This window comes from Arvicanthis niloticus, chromosome 4 (assembly GCF_011762505.2).
Source record: "Arvicanthis niloticus isolate mArvNil1 chromosome 4, mArvNil1.pat.X, whole genome shotgun sequence".
Classification (NCBI taxonomy): domain Eukaryota; kingdom Metazoa; phylum Chordata; class Mammalia; order Rodentia; family Muridae; genus Arvicanthis; species Arvicanthis niloticus.
The window spans coordinates 106,385,226-106,400,009 of NC_047661.1; positions in this window are offsets into that span (position 1 = coordinate 106,385,226).

The following is a 14,784-nucleotide window of genomic DNA, read 5'->3' on the forward strand; positions in this document are numbered from 1 at the left end:
AAAGAAACATAGCAGTAAAATGACTCCTAATGACATATTGCCATACCTATTGCTGTCCCCGTAGCTAAGTGCATTGCTCAACTCTCGCCAAAGAAGTTTCTCCTTGTAATAGATGGTAATCAACACAGAGACCCACAGCTAGAGTGAGTGAGAGATTTTGCAGCATTCAGTCTAAATGGAATGCCTTTGGCACACCCTCTCCCCTCAGAGCTCAGGAATCTTTGTTGAAGCAGAAAGATTGTAAAAGCCATGGGTGGTAGATGCCACCAAAAAAACAAAGCATCAAGGGGACACATGGGACTGATACATACATGAACTCACGGAGACGGTGAGAGCATGCATCAGACCTGCACACAATAAGCTTCAGAATCCCAGCTCTGAGAAGGGGAAGTGGGTACAGAACCCTGCTCCTAACCAAGAAGCTGTTTGCAGACGGTATCTGCTGAGAGAGATAAAACCCGTGTTCTACAACCACACTCCAGGGAAGTCCCCACACTCAGGAGTAGCTGGCCAACACAAAACAGACTCTTGTCTTTGTGTGCTTTTGGAGTTTTTGTTTTGCTTTGTTTTGGTTTTGTTTGTTTGTTTTTGTTTTGATTTGGGTTTTGTTTTTAAAGAGAGGGCAAACTTGAGGTTGGGTAAGAGCATAAAGGGAACCTGGGAGAAACTATGTAATCAGAAAGAATATGCTCAAAACGTATTACATGAAGAAAATTTTAAGCCAATAAATACATACAAAAATGTGAATGACCAACAATATAATCCAACTGCGACTGAGAATTCACGGGGTATTCTGGCTAGTTTATGGATCTGGTTATTTTAAGACACGTCTCAAGTAGTCCAAGCTGACTGGGAACCCCTGAACCTCCTGCCTCCACTTCTGAAGCACTAGGTTTGCATCACTGTTCTGTTTTGTTGTTGTTCTTGTTGTCTTGGTTTTTGTTTGGGTTTTTTTTTTTTTTTTTTTTTTTTGCTTGGTTGGTTTTTTGGTTGACTCGTTGGTTGGCTTGCTTTTGCTTGTTTGTTTTGTTTTGTTTTGTTTTGTTTTGTTTTGTTTTCTTGTGCCAAGAAGCCAGTGATTAAACCCAGGGCCTTGTGCATGCTAGACCAACACACTACCAGCAAAGCTGTTTCCAGTCCCTGAAAGGACTTTATCTTTTGCCCATTTCTTCCATGCTTATGCAAGTTCTGGCTTTCAGCTAACCAGCTGACAGCAATCCCAAAAGATGACTTTGTTTTCTGGCCTCTGTTGCCAGTCCCTTACCTGAGTAAGAGTCCCTACTGCCACAAAAGACACAATGAGACTTACCTTAGCAAGTCAGCGTAGAAAGCTCTACTGGTTTTTGAGGGGGCTGAATGGTTGGTTTTTAGAGACAAGGTTTTTCTGTGGAGTCCTGGCTGTCTCAGAACTCACTCTGTAGTCCAGGCTGGCCTCGAACTCACAGAGATCTGCCTGCCTCTGCTTCCCGAATGCCAGGATTAAAGATGTGAGCCACCACTGCCCAGCTCTCTCTCCTCCACTTTTAACTCAGCTTGTTCTTTACATTTCACATTTTCTTTTTGTGTCTTTCTACTCTTGTTATCACATTCTGTGATGTTGTTATTATGAACTCGGTTACAAGTCTGGTTATATGAAAGAATTGACCTCAAGGTCATCAAACCATCCAAGGTTTACTACACAATCTGTCATCTCTCTCAGTAGTCATTTGTTACCTAACGGGTCTTCATCTAGGGGTGGAGCCTTGTAAGATTTCCTTGTCTGCATCATGTCCATTGTCTGAATCAACTGATGTTGTCTTTGTTCAGGTCTTATTTAGGCAGCCATGTTGTTAATATTGCATTAGGCTTCCCCAGGGTTAAGCCCCTAACTGATTCTCCAACAAACTAGTCACCCCTAAAAATATATACATGTAAGCAATAATATATGGGCTCAGTAGGTTGTATTTACAAATTTATATATGTATGTATATGTGTAACAATAATAATTAAAGAAAAAGAAGAAAACCTATGCTTTACAAAAGTTCATCACCTCAGGCCACTATTCCTAAGACTCATTTCTCCTGAAATGACAAACTTATTAAGGAAACATCAGACTGCCAACTTCACCCAAGGGTCTCATCATCTTGTTCAATTCTTTCATTCTATGGTGATAGCACAAGACAGGCATGCTTCCGATGGGGCTGAGGCTACTCACTGTCATGCAGAGAACTGTGTGTCATTCTCACAGAAGCTATCCAGGAATCTAAAAGAAGGAAGAGGAGGGAAAGGAGGGGGCACCACAAAGGATGTTCTCCAGGTTGATATGTGAGTGAGGACACCTTCTCCACCCTTCAGAGTGCGTATAAGCCTCTAATGAATGTTTTGTGTAGATGAAGACTATATGTAGAAAACAAGCATTCTCTCTCTCTCTCTCTTTCTCTCTCTCTCTCTCTCTCTCTCTCTCTCTCTCTCTCTCTCTCTTACACACACACACACACACACACACACACACAGTATTGCCACCTGCCTTAGGCTTATTCATACCAGTTGGTAGGTAGGAAATCAGTCCAGGATGCTCCCATTAGCAAGTCAATACTCACATGTCAGATGCACTGTTTATTTAGTGTCTGTTTTTGATGCTGTGTTTGCCATTCTGCAAAACTGATGGATGGTGGTTCCTTGTTATTACAGAGGCTGAGCTCTCTCTGAGAATGAGGCACCTCATCCATCTGCTCAGGAAAACAACCGTTGTCAACCAATGCTGTTAATTTGATTTGAATTCATGAGCATCATGTGACTGACATGTGAAGAGCATGAGTTTTCAGATATGACGTTAGGATAGGTTCTTTGAATAAGATTAGTGGTTTGTCCCAATTAAATAAATATGCTCTGGGTGAAAATGGGTTTTTCTAGATGATAATAATTTTGAAATGCTCTTTTCATGGTCAACATAACTATGGTGCCCAAGCAAAGTTGACTAAGATGTATTTAAATTATCAATTTTATGACCTATGTTGCCAAAAAAAAAAAAACACTCAAATAGAATCAATCATATTTGCATACAGATGACTTTTATCCCTTTATCTTGAAGTTAAAAAAATTAACAAAGAGAGAAGGAGAGACTTTTCCTTTAAGAAAACTTCATGGAAATGTTTCTCATCATTGCCAACTATAACCCATCTACTGGGATTTCATTAGGGGGCGAGCCTAGCTACAAAAGAAACTGGAACCATAGACCTCATTCTGGGAAGACATTTGCCCATCTAAAATCCAAGAATTTTATTATTAACAAAGAACTAGAAAATACTTTGATGAAGTCTAAAATATCTCTGACCTAATAGTAAAAGCATATCTCAGCATTGTATAAAAGAATTGAAATCTTGCATTGTTTAGTAGCGACAATGCCTGCAGAAAGCATGGATTTACTGTAATTTAAAATGACATTTGCAATAACTGCTTCTGTATTCTTTCTCTACCCTCAGTGCTACCTGTTTATTTGGTTTCCATAGACTTCTGTGACATCTCCTCCAACTGCATCAGCTTAAATGTTACCACAGCTATTGACTGCTACAACAATCTTTCCAATTCCTTCCATTGCTACCCTTTTCCTGAGACGACATTCAATTACTTTTAGAGGCGTCTCTACCAAGACCATGTGAACAAAGGTAGCACATAAGCAAGAGGACAAGATCCAAACAAGGGGGTCACAGCCAGAAGAAGGAAAAGCACAGGCTGAGGAGAAATGTCAGTTAGCAGAAGCGGTCATCTCACCAGAAATGGAGTAGCCCCACGTTAGCCCAGACAGTGAAAAGGGAGGCACCACTGATCAACTTTTGCCCCATGTAGGTAATAACTAGAGACAACTGGTGAGGTGAGCTGATGGAACAGAGGAAAGCTTCAGGGACTCCTCCAACACCAGTGCTCAGAGTCCCTTACATACTAGGATGTTTCCCAAAATGTTGTTTAACATAGTATAAACCATCCAGGAAGAAAACCTCAGTCTAGAAAATAGACTGTATGGGAATGAGGTCAGAAAATAATCCCCCATTAAGACAGCTTGAGCTTGGGCTGAAGAGGTGGCTCCATGGTTAAGAGTACAGGCTGCTCCTCCAGAGGACCTGAGAGCAGTTTCCAGTGCCTACATGGCAGCTCACGGCCATCTGTAACTCCAGTTCCAGGGGATCAGATGCTTTCTTCTGGCCTCAAAGCGCATCGACCTTGCATATATATGCACATATATGCAAGCAAAACACCCATAGGTATAAAATCATAATTGCAAAAAAATTTTAAGAAAGATTGAACAGCAACCAGAAACCAAGCCAAATTCAAAACAGAATGAAATAAAGGGCCGGTGTACCAGAAAAGCTGCTGTCCATAACAAGAGTAGATGCAAAAGTCCCTGTGTTTGTGAAGCACAAACACAGGGGCAACATACTTTTCAGAACTTCACCCTAAGAAGCAAGGAAGAAGACATCAGTTAACACAATGTAAGTGAGAAAAGCATATACTGTGGAGAGCCCCACCATGGACACCTACTGACGGGAAGCACATATTCAGTGAGGTCAGAAGTGGCCAGAGCTTTCTATGACATTTGTCATTTTTAAAATTGCTGATTTATCCTTGTGGGGTGTGTGGGAAGGGTGAATGTGTGTGTGTGTGTGTGTGTGTGTGTGTGTGTGTGTGTGTGGTGTGATTATGTGTGTATGTGTATAGTGAATGTGTGCATGGTGAATGTGTTTGTGTGTGTGTGTGTTGAATCTCTGTGTGTTGAATCTATGTGTATGATAAATGTGTGTGTGTGTGTGTGTGTGTGTGTGGTGAATGTATATGTGATGAATTATGTGTGTGTGGTGTATGTGTGGTGAATGTATAGTGTGTGTGCATGTGTAGTGAATGTATGTTTGTTAAATTGTGTGTATATGTTGTGTGTATGTTTAATCTGTTTGTATGTGTAGTAAATGTGTGTGTGTATATGTGTAGTGAATGTGTGTGTTTATATTGAATATGTGCGTGTTAAATATGTGTTGAATGTGTGTGTGTTTTTGTGTATGGTTAGTGTATATATGTGTGGTGAATGTGTGTGGATGTAGTTTGTGATGTGTGTGTGTGTGTGGTGAATGTGTGAGGGTGTGAGTGTGTGGTGTATGTGGGTGTGTGTGGTGAATGTGTGTGTATATGTGTGTAGTATGCATGTATGTGTAGTGAATGAGTGGGTGTTGAATGTGTGTGTGTGTGTGTGTGTGTGTGTGTGTATGTGTGGTGGGTGTATGATAAAGACAACACACATGGAGTTCACAGGCAACTCTGTGGAGTCCACTCTCTCCTCTCCTCGAACATTTATGGACTCCAGGGATGGAACGTGCATCATCAAACCTGCAGAGTTAGTGCTTTGCCCTCTTAGCCATCTCACCAGCCCTTCATCTTCACCTTTTTTATCCTCCCACACTCGCACACTCCGGGATTGTTCTTGTGCTTACACATAAGGTAATGAACTCGCTTTAGGCCAGAACATGTTCTGGTTCTAACCAGCTGTCCTCTGTCTTTATCAATGAAATCATTCCTTATTGCACCTTCACACTTCTTTTGAAACACAATGCTCTTATTCTGAATCACTGATTCAATTCAGCAAATCCCAGTCTCCCACCAACAACCTGAAAAGGGAAACCCTCTGGGTCCAGGCAGTAACAGAAGAATGTGTATTTCCAAAATGGCAAACCATGAATGTTTTTTCTGTCTTAATTTAGAAGTCAGATTCACACCGGGCGGTGGTGGCGCACGCCTTTAATCCCAGCACTTGGGAGGCAGAGGCAGGCGGATTTCTGAGTGGATTTCTGAGTTCGAGGCCAGCCTGGTCTACAAAGTGAGTTCCAGGACAGCCAAAGCTACACAGAGAAACCCTGTCTCAAAAAAAACAAAAAAAAAAGTCAGATTCACTGTGCACAAAACATAAGGAGAGAGAGAGAGAGAGAGAGACAGAGAGAGAGAGAGAGAGAGAGAGAGAGAGAGAGAGAGAGAGAGAATGGTAATCCAAGTTTCACACCCAAGGTGATCCTCACCACTGTGTTAAATGGCTCCATCCCTAGGCTAACAGTTTTCCCCGTGTCGGTAATCAGGGAAGCAGTTTCAAGTGCATGTACCCATGGTTAGGAACATATAAGAACACATGCTAGAGTATGTTGAAAAGAGCATTGCACACATGCTGAAATGTCAGGGTTTCTATGGTTGCAGAAATACTTCCCGTTTGTTTCTAGGAGTAGTTTGTCACCCTGACTCACGACAAAGCCAGTATAATCACCAGGTGTTGAGAGGATTTGGTTTTATGTTCATTGTTATATAGTTCAAGTTCCTGTTTCGTCTTTGGGGTCTCTATCATGTTTCTTCGATTTGTTTGAGGAATTTACATTTTGCTTGCTCAGGAATAAAAAATCTTCTGTTTATGATTCCTGTACTGCACAGCTTTTCCTGTTTCCATGGCGTGACATTCTTGGTACATCTTTAAAGATCCCTTTCAGGGAAGCATGTGGACGTGAGGAAGGAGAAACTGTGGATATTTTCTCCTTGCAAGCTGACTTAAAGAGGTATTTGAACAAGATCTCTCATTAACTCATTAGAGGAGGGGAGAACCTGAACCCTTAACCCTCCATTCCATAGGGAATGCATCTGAACACCCACGTAGACGGGGAGTCTTTTCCTCAAACAAGACTCCCTCTGCCATGGCTGAAGCTCTAACCCAACAGTTAACAACTATGTAGATGTTCCTCACAGCACCCACTGGGAGCACAGAGTCAACAAGAAGGTGAAAGAAAGAGTGGCAAAAGAATAAAACCAGAAAGTTGACAATAGCAGACACCAGGATGTAATATGAGGAGGGACACATAGAGAAAGCTTGGGGTCAGGCCTCAGAGGCAGCAGGGTAGGAGGACTCACTTATAACATTCTGTAGCATAGGAGGATAACAGGCTGCCCTCCAACAACTACCAAAATAGGAGTAGGAGTTACAGGAATGATGACGGGTCTTCCTGTTGATGAGTCCCTTTACAAGGAGTATAAGAACAAGCTTGTCCACCTGCTTCACCAGAGGTAGAGGGGAGTCAGGGTCCTTAGACGACAACAAAATGAGTATTTGAAAATAGCTAGCAGAAATGATTTTGAATTTTCCCAACAAAAAGTATCTACATCTGTACTGGCAAGTTTTGTGTCAATTTCAAACAAGCTAGAGTCATCTGAGAGGAAGACATTGAGAAAGGGACTTCATAATTAAGCTCTTGCCAAAGTTAATTCCTACTTAGTGATGGGTTAGGGAAGTTTAACCCATTGTGGATGTTGCCATCCCTGGCCTGGTGGTCCTGGGTTCAATAAGAAAGCAAGGGGAGCAAGCCAGGAAACAGCACTCCTCTGTGGCTTCTGCATCAGCTCCTGCCTCCAGGTTCCTGCTTTCTTTGAGTTTCTGTCCTGACTTCCTCTGATGATGAGTAGTGATGTGGAAATGTAAGCAAAATAAAATCCCTAAGTCGCTTTCGGTCGTGGTGTTCCATCACAGCAATAGAAACCCTAAGACAACCTCGTGTGTGTGTGTGTGTGTGTGTGTGTGTGTGTGTGTGTGTGTGTGTGTCTGTACATACACATGCACACATATATGTGTATATATATGTTAATATATGTTAATATACATACATATATTATATATGTATGATGTATTATATATAATATTTTATGTTAATTACCTCTAATATATACATATATATGTTAATCACTCTGGCCCGATCATTTACATTTATACACACACACATACAACATAATCTATCCCTTACATATGCACAATTACAATGCACTTTTTTCTAATTTATTTTTAATTTGTTTTATCTATACGAGTGTTTTGCTTGCATATATATCTGTGCACCATATGCATGCCTAGTGCCTACAAAAGCCAAAAAAGATATTGGGTCACCTTGGGCTAGAGTTACTACAGATGGTTGTAAGCCACCATACGGGAGGTGAGAACTGAACCTAGATCTTCTGGAAGAAGAGCCAGTGCTCTGAACCTGAGTCATCCCTACAACCCCAGAAATTATATTTTAATTAAAAGAAACCTAACAACTTTATTTCTGATTCAGACTAGGTTGAAGGACTTTCAAAGGAGTCCCCAGTAAACTGAATCAGAAGGAGGATGACTATCCCTGCTGAGCAAGTCAATGAGGGCTAGGGGATGAGTCAAAAGGTTTGGCAGCCGGAGGAATGGCCCCTCCTCATAGAAACAGGGGCCTGAAAAGGGGTTTCATTCTAATAAACGATGACGGCTAACATTTATGGGAGTCTCGGTGTGCACCAGGCACTGCCCTCAAAGTTCTCTCAGATTCAGTCTGACTCTCACAACAAGCCTATGATGGAAGCACACTATGGCACCTTTTTTGTATTTAAGGAAACTGAGGCACAGAAAGGTGTATTATTTAAATGATAGAAAGAAAACCATATCCCAGTAAGAGGCTCAGAGAGAAGCAAGTAACATTGTCTCACTGTCAGAAATTCAGGTGAGAGCCACGCCTGGAGAAATAAGCTAATTTTTTTTCTATGCTTGGGGGTTTCTACTCCTCAAACATCTGCTTCTCGTGCATTCATGGGGGAGACACTTGCATGTGAGGCTGCTCACCAACCGAGTTGACCTTGACCAAGCACAGCAAGAAGAGCAAGACTGCTCCTCTGTCACCGTCTCCAGAATTTCTGTCCCTTCGACTGGTGTAGAATCCACAGAAACCCTCACTGGCTTCCCTTCCCCTCAGGTTAAAGGTCTGAGTCATGCTAATGCAGGGTAACAATGAGTTACAATCAGCATTTATCTCCTTGCTATATATTAATTTGAAGGTGGGGGGCGGTGAGCACTAAGAAAAGCCTGAGGAAATGAGTCAGAGGTTAGAGGAGGTTAGAAGAAAGACAGGAGTGTTCTCTGGTGTGCAGCTGGCTGTCACAGCTCTGAGAGGAGGAGGAGGCCACCGGAGAGTGTGGGCACAAAGCAAAAATGTCCTGCCTCTCTGTTCATTTTAGCCGACAAGATGTCTTCAAGTCTATGTTTAGGAGACGTTTTTTCGTTCAGTCAGGGTTATTTTTTTAATGATCGTAACCAAAACCTTTGTGTGTCACTGAAGTTCCTCAACTCCAGAAATGTACTCTCTCTGAAGACTGTGAGATTAGAAATTATCAAAGTGTGTAGCTTCTGGGCTCTCCCCCTTTCCATCAGATGCCTGTTTTCCGTGACTGCTGTAAGAAGTGACCGTAAGTCGGGCTACTTAAGCAACAGAAGTATATTCTCTCAGATATTTAGAGTCCAGATGTCAGAAATCTAGATGTTAGCAGGCAAAACTCCCAGAGGTTGTAGGGGACAATCCCATCCAGCCTCTGGAATGATGACTTCGATTGTGATCACCATGTCCTCTAAGCTCTGATCCTATCTTCCCATCACCTCCTTTAGTAAATCTCAGGTGCTAAAGACATATATCACTGGAGTCAGCTCTCCTCCAAGGAATCCAAGGTAATATTTTTTTTCTTAAAAACCTGAGTTTCATTGCATCTATAAGATTCTCCTTTGTATAAGATGACATTCATAGCTGTGTTCTAGAGAATTTGGGAGGCAGCCATTCATTCAGAAACATCTCACTAAAAACACAAGCAAGAGAAGGGGGCAGTGCTGTTTTAGCGCCCTGGCCCCTTCGATTCCGGGAAAACGCTGAAACAGAGATTGCACTGTGATCCCTAGAGAGAAGCATACAAAGCACAGCAGGCTCCGATGCTGGGTGACTCACTGATCGCTTCAAGCCTCTTATCTCCAAAGAGGGCTTCTCAGAAGTTTCTTCAGTACCCTTCCAACTTTGGCATCATGAGCCCACAGAAAATTCCAAGCATATTTTAAAGACCAGAATCTGCATAGTCAGAAAACAGACAAAACTAATGTTATCGCCGCCAGTCTTTGAGTCCGCAAACACTGCTGAATGCTCTCTTTTCTCTTCGAAAGTAGGCGGCCTCGGGACGTCCGTGAATAGACGATTGCACTAACTAAAACATTAATTCTCACAACTTGCAGGGTGCTAAGAACAAGCCCAACAACACTGAGCTACTTTATATATACAAAGTAGTCTACCGAAAAAGGAGAAAGAGAAAAGAAGGAAGGAAAGACCCCAGCATAACTAATCTGAAGCAGAGACTTCTGCTAGCAGCTCACAAGGCCTTGATCCATAATAGATTTTGAACTCTGCTAAGGAAACACCATGACACAAGGTATGAGTTCTGATTTCATTTGGAGCAGAGATCAAGACTAACTTTATGAGCTCATGGCTGAGGATACAACTTCGTGGTGCAGTGTTTCCCTAGCATGTATACAACCCAAGGCTTGACTTCCTGATCCATTCCCCGCATCCATGCAAAAATCTAAGAATGAGCGTACACATCTGTAATTCTAACACAAGGAAGTCCACGACAGTAAGATCCCTGAAACGTACTACCAGTTAGTCTTGCAGAAGCCAGAAGCTTCAGGTTCATTGAAAGACTCTCTCTTAAAAATATAATAAAAACTAAAAGGTAGAAATGATTGAGGAAGACACCCAGTATCAACCATTGCTCTCCACATGCACACATGTGCATGCATGCACACACACAAATACATACACACCACATACACCACGAGTGTGCGCGCCCGCACACACACACACAACTTTCTAGAAGCAATATACTCACGGAAAATGAGTATAATAGAAAACCACAAGGCTGGAAAATTCTCTAGGGAACAGTGAAGAGTCAACTGAGCTAGGCACCCATTGAGCAGCAGCTGCTGGCCACGTGCTCCTTCCTTCTGTTTGCCCTGCCCATCGCAAGGTAAACAGACCTGTCCTTAAAGCAAGTTACAAAATGTTTGAAGTTCACTTTTCACCTGTTTTTCTGTGTTCTTCTTTTCTCTTCCAATAGCAAGCCTTCTAGGCAAAGACCTTGTCACTTTCCATTGTTTCTTGGTCAAACACAAACCATTTGTAGCAAAATGTTGCCTAAACCAGACTTCCAGTTATGAGATGTCAGACATCGAATGCAAGTTAAAGAGTGAGCACAAAGACAAGGAGAAGGTAGGAGGGAAAATACAGAGTTTATGCCAAAGTCTGTAGAAATAAACAGATGTCCCTCATTAGACTCAGAAGACAAATGGGAGTCAGATGCTTTAGAAAGGAGGTAAAGGTGGGAACGAAAAGGAAAAGCAAAAAAAAAATCCCGTTTGTAACAAAAGCCAGACTCAAAGCCAGCAGCTCACTTAAACCCACAGCTACTGGTAAGAAGATGTTCAAATAAATCAATGGGAAACTGCTTGCCCTTGAGAAGAAGAAAACTACTGTCACAATCACATGCTTGACGTCACTTTTTCTGCTTCCAAAATACAAAAATGAATAAGGATAATTTCTCAAGTGAATTTGTGTTTTAATATTTGAGGGAGCGAGGCATAGAGAGAGAAAAGCAGAGAGATGGAAGGAGAAAGGGAGAGTGGGAAGGAGGGCAAGGAAGGAGGAAGGCAAACGGAATGACAAAATTAAAGAACTTATTGAACAAGATTTCTATAGTTTAGCTAAATAGCATATGAAAAACACGTTATGAGATGTTTTTATATAATGGGACTGCATTAATAACACAGCTATTTTTGAGAACCTTTACAACATACAATGTAAAGTTAGAATCTTTACATTGTTGTACTTATTTAGTGTGTGTGTGTGTGTGTGTGTGTGTGTGTGTGTGTGTGTGTGTTTTGCCCACATGTATGTATGTGTACTACATGTGCTCCTGGTGCACTTGGAGTTCAGAAGCAGGCATAGAACTGTTTGTGACAGGAGTTGAAGATGGTTGTGAGCCACCATGTGGGTGTTGGGAACCAGAGTTTGACCAGGGGCTGCTGAGATGCCCTAACACGTAAAAGGACTTGCTGCCGAGCCATAGAACCTGAGTTCCAGTCCCAGAAGCTGCACAGTGGAAGCAGAGAACCAACTCCTGATGGTTGCCCTCTTACCTTCACATGAATTCTGTAGTGAACACATACATACATGCAGAGAGAGAGAGAGAGAGAGAGAGAGAGAGAGAGAGAGAGAGAGAGAGAGAATTATATTTTTTCTGGGCCAAAACAATCTAGTGATCTAGTGAATGCAACTGGTACATTGTATCTCATGTAAAAATACTTCAGTCTATCATTTTACGACTATCAAGACCATACAATCTTGGTGGAATTTTTTTTTAATTGGCCTGAGACAAAAGGTTTCATTAACTCTCACCAACATTACTCCAAAGAAGACTTAGTCTCAGATAATGCAGTATACTTTTTAAATTATGTGTGACTATGTCAAGGTGTTCTTGAGGAGGAAAAACAGAAGGCTCTCTCGTAAAACTTACCAATAATCTTACCATGGAGACTTTACCCTTATTTAAATCAAGAGTCAATCTTTTATTAAATATAAGCTAACTAGTTACTATGATTGTGGGAGAATCCCCTCTAAGGATGAAGACAGAAGGGGCAGAAGACGCAGGGAGGATTGGAACTGGTGTGCTGGGTTCCTCTAGGCCGAACATGCCACCAGATGCTCTGTAAAAATGCAGAGTGCTGTCATCATGCTCTCACCCTTCTTCTACATGGCATTATGTACAGCTGAATCGTGCCCTAGGTTTTAAACAAGAATTGAATTAATAAATTCATGAGACAACATCTTTACTTTTTTAAAAATATTAGAATTTTAAAAGAATTTGTATGAGTTCTCTATATGAGTCGGAGGGCCCATTTAGATTATTGAATAATAATTTAATTCCTATTCTCAGCTTCCATTGTTAAACATGCTAAGCAGATAGAACATATGGGAACTGTTGATATATATATAATGTATGTATATATACATAAATATTTATATACACATTTTATAGGTACCCTATTTAAAATTATAATGCTTCACATGGACCTCCTATTGTGAGGATTGAAGAGGGAGAGAGAGAAAGAGAGGGAGAGAGAGAGAAAAAGAGAGAGATGACAGGTCTAAACAGAGAGAACACATTAATAAAAATGTGATTATTTTAAGCTGCTGTCTTTTTTTTTTTTCAAATGGGTAAAAAGTTAAATGAAACAAAATACTGCTGTGAAACAAAAACAAAATCTAATGATTTCACTTCTGTTTCTGATAGACAGACTTGACTTAGCTTCCTGGAACATTTCAACTCTGCATGCATCTTTAGGCTTGTGTTAATGTCTTTGTCATGCAGGGCTGGGAAATCCCAACCCATGGCACTAGACAAACACTCCTCTAAAAGGCTACATGCTATTTCCACTTTATGGGTGTATGAATTAAGATATTTCCAAAATATGATAAAAATGGTAACCTCAAAATTTTTCAAAGCAATGGTGACAACAAAATCACTTCAGAAACACTGAGGTGTTCTTCAGTCTAATAGCAACGTCTACAGACTAAGGTCCAATGAGAGAAAAGAATACTCAGCTCTACGTCCCAGGCCTCTCTGACATCAGGGTCTGTATCCTTCTTCATTTAGCTGCTCTTGCAGAAGACTCTGGTTCATTGCCTAGCACTTAGACAGCAGCTCACAATCATCGTAGCTCCAGTTCCAGAAAACCTCAGACCTTCTTCTGATGTCCATGGGCTTCTGCCACACATATGGGGCACATGTATACATTCAGACAAAACACCCACACATATAGAATAAATATAAATAAATCTTTAACTTAAATAAATGATTTTTTATTTGTATCAGTTTCACAGGTTTGAGGTATTTGCTTACATTCTGACAAGAGTTAATATTAAAATTAATGAATGATAACCAGGTCAGTAACTCATTCACCTTCTGTAAAAGTTATTATTATTCTTACGGAGGGGGGCTGACTTTTATTTTCCCCTTACCCTTCATCCCTGCTCTTATGTTTTAATCTTCCAGGAAGACAATATTCACATATTCACAAACAGGCTGGTGCTGAGCAGCAAGCCTCTTGCTGTACAGGGTGATGGGAGTGTGGATACTTATAAGGGTCATGGCATCTACAGAGCCTCCAGCTCATGACCCTGAAGTCTTTCTGTCCTGGCTAATCTCTTGTCCTTCATGACTTATTTGATTGCTAGCATTCTGTCACAAGCACCCTTTTGGGTGACACTCATAACCATAACTCCCCTGGGAGATCCTGACTGGTGGTTTGGTAAAAAGAAAGAAAGACAGAGAGAGAGAGTGAGAGAGAGAGAGAGAGAGAGAGAGAGAGACAGAGAGAAAGAAAGAAAGAAAGAAAGAAAGAAAGAAAAGGAAGGAAGGGTGGGCTGGAAGCTGGCCCTCAAACCTGCCAGTCTGACTAACTCACTGATTGGCTTGCAGCTTCTCAGTGAAACAATCTTAGGAGGGGTATGCATATGAAGGACTTGTCTTGCTTTTCCAACTTTCTAAAAGGACTTTTAAAAAAGAAGAAGAAGAAGTGAGGCCAGAAGAAGCACTTAAGCCAAATCACTGAATTTTTCACAATATAGAAAATCACTTGTTACAAATTTGTTGGGTAGGTAAAAAGTTAGCATTACCTGTAATTCAGAGCAAACTTTTAGTTTGAAAGTGTGACTCCAAATTTAATCTAGAAAACCAAAGACTCAAAAACCTCTAAAGTCACCATGAGATATTCTCATCTTTCCTCGATCCTGAATTCTTTCATATAGTTTTAACAATCTACTTCTCTTTTGTTTTGTGATCATTTGCATGTGAGTAAAAATATCCATTAGCTACTCTCTTTGTGGGATAATATAGAACAAAATGTTCTTGGAG